The sequence below is a fragment of the Haliotis rufescens genome, unplaced genomic scaffold, assembly GCF_023055435.1.
Source record: "Haliotis rufescens isolate VD_foot unplaced genomic scaffold, xgHalRufe1.0.p SCAF_1, whole genome shotgun sequence".
Lineage (NCBI taxonomy): Eukaryota > Metazoa > Mollusca > Gastropoda > Lepetellida > Haliotidae > Haliotis > Haliotis rufescens.
In genome coordinates, this window is record NW_025963779.1 from 11,589,521 (window position 1) to 11,604,276 (window position 14,756).

At 37.0% G+C, this 14,756-nt stretch overlaps 1 protein-coding gene across 1 annotated transcript in view; it reads left to right on the plus strand.

The window, feature by feature from the left end:
* Nucleotides 1-11,551: 11,551 nt before the first annotated feature.
* LOC124147753 (cytosolic carboxypeptidase 2-like) overlaps nt 11,552-14,756 on the plus strand; it is a 98,987-nt gene continuing 95,782 nt past the window's right edge. The window contains exon 1 of the mRNA XM_048383091.1: nt 11,552-11,596. The gene's annotated coding sequence lies outside the window, so the exon portion shown is untranslated. The remainder of the gene's footprint in view (nt 11,597-14,756) is intronic.

A 14,756-nucleotide genomic window follows, 5' to 3' on the forward strand; every position in this document is an offset into this window, starting at 1 on the left:
ATCATATGTAATTTCAGTGTTAAATTCAAATCTATATGGAACATCCACGAGAACCATTTGTACTCGACTTGCCCTACATTGTCACAGATTGCCGCCAGGTACTAAAGTTAGTAAGTAAGTGCCTCTTAAAGAAGGTACGAAAGTGTTTATTCAGATGCCAATGTGTGTTCAGCCCAGAGAGCCAAGTATCCAAATAAGAAAACACAACTTTATTGATAACAACTTCTGGTTTGTTGCATTGAGCAACGTTTCAATGTAGATTCTTTCACCATGACCACCCTGGGGTGACTACAAGTTTGGGTAGGACCGGTGTAGAGATGTGTTGGAGGGTGTTTGTCCAGTAAAGCTTAGAAAGGAGTTCAATTCATGTCAGGGTGATAGTAGAACTCATGGTTCTATGCCTTGGTAAGTATTGCCAATATGAAATAACATGTTACTGTCAGCATTATTGAGGATAGGCTGAATCGACAATCACAGTCAGTCACTGATGCACTTCCAACACGTGATCTGAAAGGACAATGATGATCATGGGTTGTCGCTCATTATATGTTGGTTTTTTTAAACTTAAACCAAACCAGTTTTGTTTCTAGATTTATTCATTTTCAGGTCCCAAATGTCAAGGCTAAAGGAGGTCAAGACAAAGCCATCATGTTTATTGTTGTCAATTATCAAGAATATCCAATACAAATTTCTACTTTTTTTAAAACCTTTTTTTTTGGGGGGGGGGGGGGGGGGGGGGGAGATGAGGGTATTTGTTAGCTTGTTGCCCCAAACAGTTTTTATCAGTTACAATAAAATTACTGACAAATAGCCCTCTGAAATCAAATTATTTTCCATTGAGGATGGTACTTCTTATTCATTTTACTTTTGATAAACTGGTTGGAGGCTTCTCTGTACGAAAGAACAATACAGTTGGTCTAGCCAAAATAATTATTAAGAAACAACACATCTCCTGATAACATAACTTTCTTTTATCAAGACCCTGAACTTTCCCTCAAATCAAATACACCCATAACTTGTGGCAGCATTTCCGGTTTTCTTCATAGTGCTATGGGATGATGTCTATCTGTGCTGAATTGTGAATATACAAATAAATGTACAGCTTTTTTTAAAGGAAAGGTGCACTCAAATTTCTTTAAGGCTACATGAAATAATTCATTCGGAAATCAGTTTGCATTTGTACAGCAAATGTTAGTGAAAGAATTGTTATGTCAATAATATGTCTCGTTTCTATTTACAATGACATGATTATATAAAGAGAGAGTTATTAGTATATGTGGCCATCATCATCAGTCTGTATTAGGATCAGGAACTTTTCATGAAGGGGCCTAATTACAAAGTCCTGGGTAAATATTTCATTATTATAAAACTGTATTCTGGGCAAATCATCAAGACGTTATATTTGTTGTCTGTAACATGGCTGCAGTACATTGTATAAGCATTTGGTATTTTCTGCCTCAGGAGTTTTGGAAAATCTGGCAGCTCTCATGTGCAAATCATGAAAATTACATCTAAATTTTGATAGTGTTTGGCGTAAGTATAGTGCTGTTATTGCTACCAGACATCTCGCTGGCATTATTTGAGGCTTGAAGTGTGAAAAGTAAGCAAAGGTTTTTGACTCTTTACATCACTGTTGAAACACAATAATGTGCTAGGTATGCTTCAAAAGGGGTATCTTCATAGGATATATAGTTACTAGTCATGGAATTTTCAATGTTATAATACCTTTTCATTATCTTTCAATTGTCTTGTGGAAAATACAACCATGAGGAGGGACCTAGTAGGCTGCCATTTATTACCACCTGGGATTATGAAGACCATCATGATGTCCTTTGTTACTGTGTGTTGATTGTTTTACATTGTACATCAGGTTTTATCATGGACTCATTTTAGCATTGTATATAATTGATGTTTCATTATTTTGTCTCATTTACTTTAAAATTGAACAGTCATATTTTACAAAGTGCATTTATTAAATCATCCCAATGAATTTGAGTTTGTTTTGTTTTTTTTGTTAACAAATGAGTATTGCAGGTTTAATAAGACAGCATTGAATGTTGGAAACATGATGATGATCACCGTGGAACAAGTCCACAAGTCCAATGTCTCTTGGGGAATTATGAGCTGTCATATGTGTCAACAAAGAGTTATTGAGGAAAGATGTATTTAGCTTGGTTTGTGAGTTGTGAATGCAATTCACTGTTCTTCCACTGTACATCTATCCAACACTGATACAATTTTTTGTTTGTTTGGGGCGGTGGGGTAGCCTGGTGGTTAAGACATCGGCCTGTCATGCCAAAGACCAGGGTTCGAATGCCCATGTGGGTACAATTTGTGAAGCCCATTTTCTGGTGTTCCCGCTGTGATATTGAAGGAATATTGCTAAAAGTGCTGTAAGACCTCAAACTCACTCTCACTCACTCACTCACTCATTCATGTTTGGTTTTTTTGCTTTAGGGACATTCAGCAATACTCGGCTGTCACAGCAACCAGTACATTTTTGAGTCAAGTAACCCAGTGGTTTGTAGCAAAATTAATGCTGTTTAGTTTGATGAAACAAGTTACAATGCTTGACTGGGACAATTCCTATTTTAATCAGCTCTTGCAACAGACACAGACCCCTTCTGAGACCCAGGAGTTGGTGAGTGGACATTGCTGGGACAGTCTTTCTGCTATTTCACAGACTTACTTCAAAGCCCAAGTTGATGCAAGTAGGATTAGCCCTTTGGTGCTATCAACACAGCATAGTGTGATGTTAGAAGACCAACACTGATGAACCTGGCAGCTAGGGGACAGAACTCTGCCTGACTAATTACCCATATTGCTGAGATAGTGAAGATCAGAGGTCAAATATCAACCCACTCATGCTTTAAGCATCAGGAAACCACCTCTCTTGGACCAATTAGAAGTCTTCTTTGTTGTGCGAGCTTATTATATTTCCATTGTTTCCCTTTTAAATATATTTATACCTCTGAAGTTTTATTTCAATTTCCACACTGAGTTACAGCTCCTAACAACTGTATACCATCTATAAACTGTAGAGACGACATTTTGTGTGTTGGTTTTAATGCTGCTTTGAACATTATTCCAGTTATATATCAGGACATGTCAGCTTGATATGGGAGGAGAGGCAGAGGTGATGCAGGTCAGAGACGTTTAATGCTTTGGAGAAACCACCAGCATCGATATTGTGCTGAAAAACTACAGACACAAGCAATGATGAACACAATCAGTCATGTCTCACATTTTGACTAACTGCTCCACAATTAGTTTGCTCATATAGTGAGTTGGATTTAATGCCGCTTTGACTGATTCATTGATGGTTTGATATTTAACGTCGCACTCACCAATATTCCAGCTGTATGACGGCGGTCTGTAAATAATCGAGTCTGAACCAGACAATCTCGTGACATACATCATGAGCATCGATCCACGCAATTGGAATCAGTGACATGCATCAACCAAGTCAGCGAGCCTGACCACCCGATCCCGTTAGTCGCCTCTTACGACAAGCATAGTCGCCTTTTACGGCAAGCGTGGGTTGATGAAGACCTATTTTCCCCCGGATCTTCATGGGTCTAATGCCGCTTTGAACAGTATTCCAGTCATAATATGTGTGCCAGCTTAATGTAGAGGAAAGCCCGAAGGGATGCAGGTCTCAGACGTTCACCACTTTTGTGAAACCCACGAGCTGACAAACCTAGAAACATATTTGCGGCAAACCTGAACCATTTATTCGGTCTTAAAATGGGGAGGTGGCCTTGGCGACTTTCTATTCCAAGTCAAGAAAATAAACCTTAAATATCATCACATGAGAGACGAAATGCTAGTCAAATCCAAACGTTCCAGGTATGCATGCAGAGAGTCATCTTTGTGGAAGAGTCCCGTGAAGATCGTGGTAGAGCGTCCGCCCGGAGAGCGGAAGGTCCAGGGTTCGATCCCGGGCCGCGTCATACAAAAAGACGTTAAAAGATTGTACTTGTTGTTACCCTGTCTGGCGCTCGGCATTAAGGGGCTAAAACAAGGACTGGTCGGCTCGGAGTCAGTATACTGTGTCTGAGTGGGGTATTCATGTTAAACTGCGGCATGGTATCTCAGTGAGCTAGCACTATAAATCGGCATCAGTCCGGACTAGTACAAGCAGCCACACACACACATACACGTGCATGCACGTCGCTATATAAGTGCAATAATCTTGGACGCGACGTTAAACCCAATTTCACCTCACCTCACCCGTGAAGATCGGGGTTAGAATAGGCCTTCAGCAATCCATGCTTGTCGTAAAGGGCGACTGATGGGATCAGGTGGTCAGTCTTGCTGACTTGGTTGATGCATATCATCGTGTCCCATTTGCGTGGATGGATGCTCATGATGTCAATCACTGGATTGTCTGGTCCAGACTTGATTATATACAGACCTTTGTCCTATAGCTGAAATATTGATGTGTGCGGCGTTAAACAAACAAACAAACATCAATTCGGTATCAAACCTTTGCTTGCCACGTTAGGACAATAAGGAATCTGACTGAAGAACAGGTCTCGAAAGTAACTTCTTAGTATCACCACGAATTAATATTATATTTAAACGTTTTACAGGGTTTTGGTATTTGGCATTTATGCCATGATCTAGGATTGTATCTAGGCATGAAAAGGTTTCTCAATTGCTGACACACGACACATGATGAGTGCACGCCGGTAATTTCTCATTCCCCTAGTCAAGAGTGAAGATTTAAGTCAAAATGCCTGTTGCATCTATCTAGAGCGCATTTGAACACATCCCTTTCCAAGATACTAGTAATTGAACAATGTCATTCACAATATTTATGTCGGACGTATTTCATAAAAAAAAGTCACCACATGCCAACGGTTCCAGTATAGTACTAAACGATGCAAATATAGAATCAGAACAACTTTTCCTAACTAACTTAAGGTTGATCCGTGTCTTTGAACTACAAATGATAACATACTAAAACATAATTCCTGTGTGGTATGTGAATATATGACACAAGTCAATTGAATACAAATCAAGTAAACATACTTATAGAAGGTGATGCTTTAAAAATCGTTGAATGACCTCAATGTTCCTCGCGTATCTGGGCGGTCGGGTAGCCTAGTGGTTAAAGCGTTTGCTCGTCACGCCGAAGACCCGGGTTCGATTCCCGACATGGGTACAATGTGTGAAGCCCATTTCTGGTGTCCCCCGCCGTGATATTGTTGGAATATTGCTAAAAGCGGCATAAAACCATACTCACTCAATCACTCCTCACGTATCTAAATCAACCGAATCACTGACATTTATAACACATTATATGACATTAGATTCACACGTTTTCGCACTGTGCAAACGTCAAACAAAGCCCACACAGTTATTAACCATGGCTTATAGAGTGTCTGTGATGGGCTTGTTCGTCTGAAGACGCCCTCAGGACACTTGACATGTTATACGCTCCATTCTGTCGCCGAGTGCTGCGAGACGGTGCACGTGCAGCACGAGCGTGACAAGGTGGGTGTAAGGAGAGAAGCGTCTGTTCATTGATACCACTGACTTATAGTTTGGGAAAGAGTAAATCTTGATCTACTAAGATTGCACTTCTTTTACAAGCTTAACAACTGTACAGAGTGTAGTGGCAGAGAGTTGACACTTACATTTTGAGACCCGTGAAGATTCCAGGGTAGAATAGGTCTTCAGCAACCCATACTTGCCGTTAAAGGCGACTATGCTTGTCGTAAAAGGCGACTAACGGGATTGGGTGGTCAGGCTCGCTGACTTTTTTTTTTTTTTTTTGACATTTTTTATTCCTTTCGAAGAGTTGTACATCAGGTTCAGAGGTTACACAGTAGGTTTAGTCAATTGTAGTGAAATTACGTTACATAGATGTACATTTCTTGTGATATAAATATAGCGTGCATAATTGAAACACACCCACGCACACGCACACGCACACGCACACACACACACACACACACACGATATGCCTCAAGAAGAGCATGAAAAGTTGTATCGCTAGTCAGATAGAACTAAAACAATTATGGTGGTATTGCTATTTGAGGCATAGCTGATCTATAGCCTTATTGTACAGGGCATGATTATTATATTAATTTGTGTAGGATTTTTCCCCATTTTCGTTCAAATTGTAATAGACCATTGTTTTTGGTGGCAATGAATTTTTCAATCATCGCTGTCTCTTTTAGTATTTTCCTAAAATTATCAAAAATTGGTTTCTCACCCTTAATACATGATATATATATATATCTTTTACTGGATATTATAATATGATTAAGTAAAAGTTTATTTTTGTCGAATCCAAAAATAACTGAGTATTTGGTAAGTGAGATCCTAGTATTTGTGTCAAGGTTTAAAAAGGTTTCCAGTTTGCTCCAAAAGTGTTTAACATATTCACATTCCCAATATACATGTATAAGGTTTTCGCCATTAAAGTCACAAAAGGAGCAAATATCATTATCAACTAGTTTCATTCTTAATAATTCCTTTTTGGTGTAAATTATTCTGTGGATAAACTTAAACTGAAAGTCAATCAATTTAGTATCTTTAGTACATTTTCTGAAATTTGAATAAACTTCTTTCCATTGAATATCATTATCAAAAAGAGATTGCCATTTTCCATTTACTAAGGGTGATGAGGATAAAAACTTAGAATTAACCATTGTTGACTGTTTATTTCTGGAAACTTTATTAATGAAAATTAGAGGTAAAACCATATCATTTGCAACATATGTTAAAAAAACCAGGCAAAACCAGACTAAGGAACTGGAAGATAAAATAGAAGAAGTAGAGGAAGACATTAGGAATAACTTTCAACAGATTAGTGAAAATAAATTGGCTGAACTATCCAAATATAAAATAGAATTAGAAAAAATTAATGAAGAAGTAACAAGAGGAATACATATTAGAAATAGGATAAAATGGTATGATGAAGGTGAAAAACCAACAAGCTACTTTTGTACTTTGGAATCTAGAAATTATACAAGTAAACTCATAAACACTTTGATTGATAATAAAGGGGAAGAAATTACTGACGGGGACTTAATAATAAATGAACAAAGAAAATTTTATGAGAAGCTTTACTCATTACCAAAAGAAAATGATAGTGAAAATGCTGAGACACTCAAAAATGTAAAAACACCTAGTCTAAATGAAGACTTAAGGGTTAATTTAGAAGAAAAAATCACTTTAGATGAAATATCAAAGGCAGTAAAACAAATGAAAAATAACAAAAGCCCAGGAGTAGATGGCTTTCCAATAGAATTCTTTAAGTTTTTTTGGAAAGACTTAAAAATATGGGTTTTTAGATACATAAACGAAACTTTTGAAAATAAGGAAATGACATATACAATGAAAAGGGGAGTCATTACGTGTTATACCCAAGGGAAACAAAGACAGAAGATTTCTAAAAAACTGGCGTCCAATATCATTGCTGAATGCACTTTATAAAATAATTAGTACATGTATTGCAAATAGAATGAAAACAACTTTAGATCACCTAATTCATGATAATCAAACTGGCTTTATTCCTGGACGATGTATTAGCGAAAACACAAGACTTTTGTATGACATTATGTTTGAATGTAAAAGACTAAATAGACCAGGAATGTTGCTGCTGATTGATTTTGAGAAAGCGTTTGACACAATATCAAGACAGTTTATTTCCAGGGCATTAGAAAAGTATGGTTTTGGGCCTTATATGATAAAATGGATACACCTACTAACTAATAATGCATCCTCTTGTGTAATACAAAACGGTCATATGTCTTCTTTCTTTATTAATGAAAGAGGTTGCAGACAAGGAGACCCAATATCACCATATCTTTTTCTTTTTGCTGTGGAAATCTTAGGCTGTATGATAAGAGACAATAAAAACATTATAGGAATTGTATTGAATGAGAAGGAGTACAAATTAGGTCAGTATGCAGACGACACACAATTATTCTTAAACGGAGAGGCTGACTGCCTGTATGCAGCAATAAATATACTTGATTGTTTCTTTAAAATGTCTGGACTTAAAATAAATATTGATAAAACAAAAGCCATATGGATCGGGTCGAAAGCAGGGAGCTCAACAAATATTTGTGAAGACTTAAAGTTAGACTGGCATGTAGGCAATTTTGAAGTGTTGGGAATTATTCTCAACCCCCATTTGCAAGATCTGTGGGTTATCAATACCCGAAAAAGACTTGAAACAATAAATAGGTTATTGGCAAACTGGAGAAGAAGAAACGTGACTCTTATAGGTAAAATTACTGTTATCAAGTCATTGGCTCTCTCAACTCTTGTCCATATTTTTATGGCACTGCCAAACCCCCCAGAAGATTTTATTACAAATTTAAATAAAATTTTGTTTAGTTTTTTATGGAATAATAAACCAGATAAAATTAAAAGGCAAAATCTGAAAAAAAATTATGCTGATGGTGGGCTTAGAATGGTGGACATTAAAATATTTATAGAATCACTAAAATTATCTACTTTAAGAAAGTATTTAAAAAAGAGTACATGTGATAATCCCTCAGTTTTTTCTTTCACTGATATGATAAATTTAGGAGTCAATGCTGATAAATATTTATGTGTGAAAAACCCTTTTTGGAGAGATGTTTTAAATGTTTGGGGAAATTACGGCAGAAAATTCACAACAAATTCAGAAAGGATCTCCGAAATTCTATCACAGCCCCTATGGCTAAATCACCAATTTAAACATGAAAACTACATAATTAAAAATTGGTTTAAAAAGGGTATAGTGACAATTAAGGACTTATGTAATGAGAATGGATTTTTGCCATTTGAAATATTAAAAGTACGTTATGATATACAGGGTACAATATTAGATTATAATAAGGTTAAACTTAGTATACCTAAAGAATGGAGAGACACTGTCAATCATTATATCAAAATACCAATATATGACTTAAATCTTAGTCCACAATTGAGGGATATATTTATACCCGTTCAAGGATCTAGGTACTTTTATGATAGACTAATTACAATAACAGGCTCGCTGACTTGGTTGATACATGTCATCGATCCCAATTGTGTGGATCGATGCTCATGATGTCAATCACTGGATTGTCTTGTCCAGACTCGATTATTTACAGACCGCCATCATATAGCTGTAATATTGCTGAGTACGGCGTTAAACAACAAACCAACCAACTAACCAACCTAAATGGTGGACTGTTGCACATAACATCAATTATTGGATTTCTGGTCCATACATGTCATCGATCCCAATTGTGTGGATAGATGCTCATGATGTCAATCACTGGATTGTATGGTCCAGACTCGATTATTTTACAGACCGCCGTCATATAGCTGGAATATTGCTGAGTGCGGAGTTCAACAACAAACAAACAAAACTTACATTTTGTTTGTTTGTCTGTTGTTTAACGCGGCAATCAGCAATATCCCAGCTGTATGACAGTCTGTAAATATTGAGTCTGGACCAGACAATCCAGTGACTGACATCATGAGCATCGATCTACACAACTGGCATACGATGACGAGTATCAATCAAGTCAGCGAGCCAGCGAGCCAGTTCTCATTATGACAACTGAAAAAAAGGTAAAATGAGCCAACCTCCAGAACAATGAACAATGTGAAAATACAAACCCTATTGAAGGAGTATAAAATTTCTCAAAATTGCAGCTGGTCTATTGTTACTCAATACCAAATTTCATGGTCTACAGTGAATTTGGTGAATTTGGTGAATTTGAGTACCACTGTATAGTTAAATGTAGAAACGCGTTAACATGTTTTGGCATAAAATTGAAAAAAAATAAGGAAATCACGCTAACGCACATTTTATACCAGATCCTCTCTTCTGACAACCCGATGTTACACTTAGGCTTTGTCTTTGTGATTTAACCATATGGTAATCATGATTGGCTTGGCCATTGTAAGTTGGAGTTCAGAGACAGACCTGGTGTTTCTATGCCTTGGATCTAACTTCCAAGGACTGTCGACTGAATTGAGCCTATAGTTATAGTTTTAATTAGGAGATAAATATACTGTGTTTTCAATGTAGAGCTAGGTTACCTGTAGATTCAACCATGCTAAATTTAATAGCCACTGATTGACCAATCAGAATCAAGTAAATTCCAAATTCATGGTAGAATAAGAATTAGCCAACCAAACCAATTGTCTTGCACCATGAACAACTTTGCTGTGTTCACCTCTACACTGTTTGCATTTTCAATTCCTTTTAGGAGTTAGGATGATAAAATATTGTTTAAACAGTAACCTTTAGTCAAGTGGCTTGATTATAATGTATTGTGAGCTGATAGACACAGTACTGTATTTTCCTGACATGTTCTAAGCAGGAGTGGTGTGTGGCAAGTCGCTCACAAAAAACTTCTGCTGTCTGTTTTACTAGGAGTATTTGTTGTTGATTGTTTACATGGTTTGTACGTCACAAGCCCACGTGGGGATTCCGGGTTAGAATAAATCCCCAGCAACCTACGCTTGTCTAAGTATGACCCTGTTGATCGGGTGGTCAGACTCTGTGACTTCGTTCATAGCATATCATCGTAGATGGTGTGGATCGTTGTTCACAATATGAATCATTGGATTGTCTGGTCATATAGCTGTGTTAAACAACAAACAAACAAATAAACAAGACACCTCAGAACCTGTGAATTTGGAAGGTGTAGACTGTAAATATACTAATTGTAATGAATAAGGGAAAACTTAGTTTTAGATGCAGAAAAAATGATATGCTATCATGGGTTCCCAGCCTTGTTGACCAAATATGCCTTGGAAATAAGACCGCCTCCGTGGTCTAGGGGTAGAGCGTCCACCTGGAGAGCCGAAGGTCCGGGGTTCGATCCCCGACCGCGTCATACCAAAAGACGTTAAAAGATGGTACTTGTTACCCTGTCTGGCGCTCGGCATTAAGGGGCTAAAACAAGGACTGGTCGGCTCGGAGTCAGTATACTGTGTCTGAGTGGGGTATTCATCTTAAACTGCGGCATAGTATCTTAGTGAGCTAGCACTATAAATCGGCATCAGTCCGGACTAGTACAAGCAGCCACACAAACACACACACGTACATGCACGTCGCTATATAAGTGCAATAATCTTTGACGCGACGTTAAACCCCATTTCACCTCACCACCTTGGAAACAATGAACACAAACACATCTCAACATTTGATTCTGACATCTGTTGAATTTGTATGCTCGCTATTGCAAATGCACTGACAGAAAAGGTTATTTCCCATTATTTTTCATTGTTCCCTCATTCGTTTCCGTCAGAATAATTTGTGTAGAAGTAGGCAATGAAGAACCATAAGTGATGAATGTGTAAGATCTCCCCATACATGATAGTGAGACTGACATATACAGTATATGATATTGATGTTACTTTTTGTCATGACAGTCTTGTACTGTAATAGTTTACAGTGATTGACAGCAGTGTCTTAAGTAGGCCTTGCATTCAATTGCATGCTTATACATGTAATGGTCAAAGTTCATATGTCAAGGGTCACAATGCAGTCTGAATTTCAAAGGCTGGGTGAATGATTTCGTAGATCTGCTTGACTCGAGTGAGATCAGATACAGAGGGCTGTCTAGCTTGGAAGTTACCTCAGGTAGGCGAGGTTTGTTAAGCATGGAAGTATTGTTTGTTTACAACCGACATTACGTTTATAATGTTGTTATATATGTACTTTATACTGTTAAAGTTGGCCTTTTGATCAGGCTATATCGTTAGCATGTGAAATTATGTGTCAATTATAATTTGATAGATACTGTAACTTATAAATATTCCACGGAAATGAATTTCTCAATATTGGGTGGTTGGGGTGGAAATGGGGTGTAGTATGGTGGTGTGGTGGGGATGGGGTAGAGGTGGGGTGGGGTGGCGTGTGTTGACATCAGCTCAATCTAGAAATGTGTTTTTTCAAACTCTATAAGTATGCAAATGTCTGCTTTTCTTGGAATAAATCAATAATAGCTTTATGTAAGTGAAATCCTACAACCTTACTCACAACACAGTATGTTCTTGAAATAGTTTGACATATTTGTCATACTGTTTATTCAATACTGGCTACAAGGTATTAGCATAATTCTATTATCTCCTAAACAAAGTTTATTAATGTCTCAAGTTCTTAGCAACCCGAACCCCCTATGTTGAGTCTATCAAACATTCTGTGTCAAACCATGACACCTTAAGAATTAAGGGATTGCTAATTCCTTGCACGTTAGGTATTCCCACCATTACATGTAGTGGTGATTAGACAAGAAGAGGTCTGGTAAGCTTATATTTTATATAGATTGTCCACTTAATCAATACAATGTGGTATCATCAAGGTCTGGGTATTGATTTTTAATTTAGGCTGGTGTAGATTATTTGGCTGTCAGTTTGTAGGAGGTACATTTCCCCTAGGGGATTCCGGGGTAGAATAGGACCTAGTACCCCAGGTTTGTGTGTTTAGGTTCAGACTAAAATGATGTTTGGTTTGTTACAATACAATGTTACATGGCTGATCATGTGGAATTTTGCAGACTGTTGTTTAACACTAAATCCTATCACTCACTTTTTTTATTCTTCCAAGTGCCAAGTTATATTTTAACCACATCTTGACTTATGAGAATTTCTAGAGCTTTGGACCTGTACCACATGTGGTGTCTCCTTTGGCAAGTGACTTTGTGCGAAATGTGCCTCTGTTCACCCAGCAGTGAATGGGTGCCTGGTAGGATGAGATGGGAATCTGGCTGTTAATCTTTTATCGCCTCACAGGCAACCTCACAGGAGGTTCTATACTCCCCAGTAAGCTGAGAATGAAAATTGAATTCACACTGATCCATTGACTGGGGTAATAATGTTAGTGCTTTGTTTTGCAAAACAACAGGCTGAGATAGGTTCAACAACAAGGTGACTAATACTGCACACATGGCAATATATTGAGATAACTTTCAGTAGAAGAGAAAATGTTTTTGTCATTTTTGGTTTCATATTTTCCCCACCTACTGACCAGGATTTTTGCACAAAAGTGCTATTAACAAATACCTAAACAAAGTCAGTGTGACCTGGAGCTATAAAATACCTCCCTAGACAAACTTATCTACCATCACATCTCCATCTCAAAGGAGGAAACATCATTAAACACTAGAAATCACTCCTGTCTGCCCATGTCCATAGTCCTTGGTCCTTTGAAATACCAATATGATCAAAAGGAAATATTGTAGTCAAATGTTTATTTGTGCTAAAAAAACATATAGCTAATGATACATAAATAACAAGGCCTCCATAAAAATGCAATAAGTGCCTGTGTGATAAAAAATATATTTTGTACCAATACTCAAATTCCTAGTTCTCAAATAACAATGTTTAAAAAAGAAATACATGCAACAAACACAAATGTTTTAATGGTATGCATGGGGTGTAATTATGAAGATCCCTACAGTGCAGGAATTTCATTACACCACCTCATAGAAAATTAGTTTTCCGTTTTACGAGTTGTAAGGGGTGTTTTGTGCCCACCTGAGTGTGTACAATAACAATATGTGTAGTTAATGATGACCAATTGCCATAGCTGTGGAGTCATTTGACACCTGTGAAGTTGAGGCTGATCGTGTGAATGCCTGTTTATGTTCAGGGATCACGTTTTCCACCCGCGGGTGTTGACAGTTTGAAATTGTTGCAATGTTGCATGTAGACAGGTTTTCTGTATTTGGTTACTGTTGACAAGGGTTTGTTCTTTACTGTGATAAGGATCTGAGCTTTAGTGGTCATGTATGTGTGAATAAGAGTTTAAAAATATGCTGTTAATTAAATTTTGATTTAACATGTTATATATTTGTTTATTACATGAACATGTTTTTAAATTCATGATGCGAGTTTCCTAATTTAATGTCAACCAACTTTTGAAACAATTGGACCTGATAATGATTCTTGGTCTGCATGTCATATTTTGGCATCAATGGTGTAACTTAATTTTGACACCAATGACATTACAAACAAAGGACATAAAACTCTTTGCATTATTAAGTGATGTTATTAATTATTCCTGATGATGGTCAGGAGTTTGAAAGCATCCTTTCCCTGTTCGTGGGTTTGACAAAAGTGATACACATAGACGTTCTACATCACTTTGGGCATTCCTCTTACGTTAAGCAGACACCATTAGATAACTGAAATATTTAACAGCCGTTAGATAACTGAAATACTTAACAGCCGTTGGATAACTGAACTATTTAACAGCTGTGAGATAACTGAAATATTTAACAGCTGTGAGATAACTGAAATACTTAACATCTGTGAGATAACTGAAATATTTAACAGCTGTGAGATAACTGAAATATTTAACAGCTGTGAGATAACTGAAATACTTAACATCTGTGAGATAACTGAAATATTTAACAGCTGTGAGATAACTGAAATATTTAACAGCTGTGAGATAACTGAAATATTTAACAGCTGTGAGATAACTGAAATACTTAACATCTGTGAGATAACTGAAATATTTAACAGCTGTGAGATAACTGAAATATTTAACAGCTGTGAGATAACTGAAATATTTAACAGCTGTGAGATAACTGAAATACTTAACATCTGTGAGATAACTGAAATACTTAACATCTGTGAGATAACTGAAATATTTAACAGCTGTGAGATAACTGAAATATTTAACAGCTGTGAGATAACTGAAATACTTAAAAGCTGTGAGATAACTGAAATATTTAACAGCTGTGAGATAACTGAAGTACTTCTTAAAGCAGCAGTAAAGCCAAGTCTTCAAATTCTAA